We start from the raw sequence: 5,343 nt of genomic DNA, 5'->3' as shown, positions 1-5,343 counted from the left end.
CATCTTTACAAATGAAAATACTCATTTCTCTTCTTTCATTTTCGGTACATATATATATTTATATATTGATAATCGAGGATATCAAGGAAATTGAAATTTCTGATATATTTGGAATTCAGTGTGATATTTTCAAGTTTTCATAAGCGACATATGATTTTGAAAACACATAATGAAGTTTACTACATCACATTTGCTTCACACGAAACATTCATCTACTATAGTTATGATTAAAATAAAGAAATCTTTCACATAACATCCTTATACTATAAAAATACTATTTTGAATCACTTTTAGTCTCTGAACAGAAACTTGCAAGAGAGCTTACTTCACAGTAAGATGTTCGGACAATGTATACGCTTCGCATTTTATAACGTAGACATCCAATCAAAAAGTTAATCGAAGGAAATCAAACTATAATTTCGTTATCATTTCCATGATAAGATTTACAGATAATGACGGTTTATCAAGAAATCTCAAGCGCCGTAAAAAATAATCTATTGCAAGAATTTGTATAAGTAATAAATAGTGCGTCACGTGCTATATATGACTGCAATATTTAACAAAAAAAAAAAAAAAAAAAACTGAAAGCTCTTAGATTTTATATTATGCCCAAAGAGGCATTTTTTTCATGTTTTGTGTGCTACCTTTATTTATTAAATGTCATGGTCTTCGCACTTAAACCGTAAAATTCAATACAACAGCAATATCACAAAATATTTAAAAGAGCATATCTTTAGAATTTCCGATACACAGTCTAGCGCGCTGGAGATAATTTTTTTTTCGTACAGTGCTGCCCTTGCTTGTTTTGAAATCGTTTCTTAATCAAAAACTCGTAAATGCTTTACAAAATATCAAAAAGATAATAAAACAAATTCCAAATTTGGGCTTCCAGATGCCCATATTATGTGGAGACGTGACGTACGTTATTCAAAATTTGATGGCTATAAGTACCGTTGTTTTATCACAATGCGAGAAACGTACATACATTTATGCAGATACTTATTACAGATTAAGCAAAATGCCAATACGAAATTAATAGCCCCTTGGGCTAAAAAAAATACAATGAAAACAAGACAATTCTTGAAATGATAAAGAAAATATATTTTTATTTCTTTCACCGTGCTGCTTTCTTATGTTCCCAGGGAGAAAACAGTCAGTTGTTTGAAAAAACTTATTAGGAGCGGAGACAGTGTCCCATTTGAAAGCGGAAATTCTCCCCATATTTCTAGAATTGTAAATGTTTATTGCTGAATGCTGTGTTTAGGGAAAAGTGAACATCCTTGTGTTAACGCTATAATAAACTAGAAAATTTCATAAGACTGTTCCGTCATCATTAATTGTTATCTACAGCCTTATCAGAAAGATAAAGCTGCTCTCCAAAGAAAAAAGTAAAGTGTATTCCTTGTTTTAACAAACCGAAAGAACATTCTAAGCTTCTCAATTTGACAGCAAGTGTGAGAAAGTGAGGAACTCATGGATTAAAAATGGCTTATAATTCACAATGTTGTTGCTGTTGCTTATCCTCGAAAGATTTGACATATGTCAGATCAGCTCCAGAAGGTTGTTGACCGCCAAAAAATCAATAACACTTAGGGGATTGGATGTTAAGTCCTCCTTAGGAAGTCAGATGTAACCGAGTATGTCATCTGGTAAAGCTGGATGGTCATGGCATTTTCTACAATCGAGGTTGATTTTTCTGCCACTATCAAAGGAAAGACATTTAAGGTGGCCACTTGTTAGTCTAGCCAGAGCAGTCTGAGAGACACAGTCACATTTGATTTCCATTAGGGAGCCAGGAGAGGTTCCTGTGTACCATTGGTGTGTAGATGGAATGGTTAGAGCCGAAACCATCGCGGACGAAAACGTCGCGGACAAAACAACGCAAGGCGAAAACGTCGTTATACAAAACATCGTGGGAGAAAACATCGCAAAGAGAAAACATCGCAGTTCTAAAACATCGTGCTACAAAATATCGTCGTCCAAAATATAGCGGTTCAAAAATTTCGCAGTTTAAAAACATCGTCGTCGAAAATATCGCGGTAAAATATAAAGTATCTACAAATCATCGCATGACGATAACATCGCAGACATGCTTTTTTCAGGCTTTAATAATTGTTAATGAATATTTCCATAATGATTTGTGAGCGCAAGATGGAAAAAGGATAATCTTTATTTTCATATTTTTTATTAACCAATAAATTTTTGCTGAAAAAGTAAGAAGAAAATTTAAGCATAAATTAAGGCAACTTATAGCACTTAATAGAATTTTATACTGACATAGTTGACTAACAAAGGTCATTAATAAATCATTTTTTGTAAAGTTTTTACTGGTAATTTTTCATTAAAAGTATAATCTAAAAATGTTGAGAAAAAGGAAGCTACGTAACTGCATGACCTTAGCTATAAAAAATTGCTAATTATGAGATTATTTTCTTCATTTTTGTCAATCTAATACTCTTATAATGAAAATTATTTCTTGTTCTGCTTCAGTTTATTCTTAAGTATTAAGTTTCCTTCTTACTTTTTCAGCAAAAATTTATTAGTTAATAAAAACATGAAATTAAAAATTATCTTTCTTTCCATCTCGCGCTCACAAATCATTATGGGAATATCCATTTACAATTATTAAAGCCTGAAAAAAGCAGGTCTGCGATGTTATCGTCCTGCGATGATTTGTCGATACTTTATTTTTTACCGCGATATTTTCGACGACGATGTTTTTAAACTGCGAAGTTTTTGAACCGCTTTATTTTCGACGACGATATTTTGTATCACGATGTTTTAGAACTGGGATGTTATCTCTTTGCGATGTTTTCTCCCACGATGTTTTGTAGCACGACGTTTTTTTTAATAAAAATAAAACCAAACATTTATTTCTTAAAGCCCAAATTAATACCACATTATTATTTCTTGCAAAAATAAAAACAAAATATAAATAACAAAACGAATATTCTTAAAAAAACAAATAAAATTCTAAGCCAGTCATATTTAGTTAGCCTTCCGCGTTTTCAGTGTTCTGCCTTTTTGTGACAAAAGCATCTAATGTTGTTCTCTTAAAAGTTCTTCATAAATGGATAGAGCATCTCTAACATCACGCCTTACTTTTGAGCTCCTGTCAAAATTCGGATCATTTTCAATGAATTGATCCATTATTTCAGTTATGGTAGACAAACTCCTTTTTACAAACGCCATCGAAAGTTCTTTTTGCTCTTCTTCTGAATCACTGCTGTCAACATTTTTGTTTTCTTCTTGTTCAGTTAATTCCTTGAGCTCATCATTAGAAAGACTAGCCGCTGCTTCTTGAATTATTTCTTCGACATCTTCCACATTTAGCCCTTCAAAATATGTCTGTACAATACCGCACCAAACAAGAAATACAAGTACACTCTTTCGGATATATACTTGAAACCTATCTCTGCATAATATTTCGGGGAATCCCCGTATGCTGCGAGCGATTTCGTGGAATCCCCGGGTTGAAATAAAAGAGCGCTAAACCGAAACAGCGTTAAGCGGGGTCTTACTCTACTGACGAATGTTCCTTTTTGTTTAGAAAACGAGTTCTAAGATTCAGATTCCTTTCTTAGAGTCAAAGATCCTATCTACGAGAAATGTTTCAACCAAAATTTGGATTTAAAAGAAAAAATATATTGAAATATCGTGATTGATATAAACAAATAAAGTTATTGAATTTGTATAAAACAATATCTTTATTAGAGCTATTGCTTACAAAGAAAGAATATTTTAACATAACTAAAGATAAAACTGATACGTTTCTCACTTGGTTCTAAAGATTTCCAATCTTTATCTTAAAATGTGAGATGTATTTTTGCTGAGACAAATGGTAATGGCGCCGTTATTGTGCAGTTTTTAATCAATGGCTTTTCATCCATGTTAGACTAAAAAATAAATTTTTAGCAGATTTCACCTTGATAAGCAGATATCCCAATGTTTTATCCACTCACATGGATGTACTTCTATCTCTGAGAAACATTTTTGAATTTATAATCTTTCAAGGTCAAATTTCGTCTGGGAGAGCATTTGTTGGATGCAAATGTTTGTCTTTATCTTTGAATTAATTTATTGAGACATTTAAAACAATTCTGTATAATCTTTTATAACAAACCTGTTTTTTATGTTTATTTATTTGTTTATTTATTGTAATAGCTGTCGATAAAACGTAAGACGGAATTATTTTTGTATTGTTAGAATGAAGTACTTTTATTGTAGCTAGATTTTCAATATTTAATATAATTTCAATAAATTGAAAGTCATCTCATTAATAAGTTTGATATTCTTTTTTTAAAACATGCGACTGATCTCAAGAGAAATAATTCTGTCAGATAAATACACTTGGCCTTTGCTTATCACTAAGATGCACAATCTACGGGAAGTTTGAAAATGACAGAAGTTGATTGTTTAATTACGATTCATTGAATAGCAGTATTTTTCTAAACGTAAATAAATTTAAATAAATATTTGTTTCGTGCAATGGGCTGTAGTGTAGAATTGGGTGCCCCTTCGATTAGCGACAATTTTTTTCAAATTTCGGCGATGAAACCTCACTTCTGGTTACCATGATAGTTTTAACTTTGTTTTAGCTTCCTGATTTTATTTAAATGAAAATAGGTTGATGTGTACATGGACAAATTTAAGCCAGTGCGCAATGCCTAGTTTGTGCAATTCTAGGATGTTTTTTTAAGTGAAAACAGATCGATGTGTACATGGACACAGAGTTTGTGTGATTCTTTGACTTCTTATTTTGATTTTGTATAGCGGCCATCTTGAATTGTGCCTTCCCGGCGCCGATCTTGGCGTCAAAAAAGAATCGCCAAAAAACAAGGGGCACCCAATTGTAAACTTTTACCGTGTAATGTAGTCAAGGTAAATAATCCATTGAAAACAAAAGCCGAATTTAGGATTGCAGTACCCAAGTAACTGCGTTCATGCCGTACCTGCATCAAAAGGATTCAATTCCTTTGTCTCCTTTGAGCAATTAAGAATTGATCCATTAAAACGCTTTATGCAGATAAACGAGATTTTCAAGAGCGTGAAGGCAATGACTTTTTATGAGCTGAAAATTCTATTTAGCAAATTCAAACATGCTTTTAAGTTACGATGTACTAAAAATCCGTGATGGGTGCTTAGGGGTACAACTACTGGGAGTTTTGACATATCCTGAATGTGCTAAGAGGCGTGAATCCGTGAATCCTTGGTGGGTGCTTAGGCTTGCAACTACTAAACCATATCGATAGTATAGCTCAAAGGCCGATGGCGTTAATTAAGGAATAAGCGCATATGCACAGCATGAGAAATAATATTTTCCATGCTAAAACAGTCTGTGTT

Source organism: Stegodyphus dumicola, chromosome 11 (assembly GCF_044657685.1).
Source record: "Stegodyphus dumicola isolate Sdum_Otavi_A_Nest chromosome 11, ASM4465768v1".
NCBI classification, from domain to species: Eukaryota; Metazoa; Arthropoda; class Arachnida; order Araneae; family Eresidae; genus Stegodyphus; species Stegodyphus dumicola.
Note: the sequence above shows the minus strand (reverse complement) of the source record.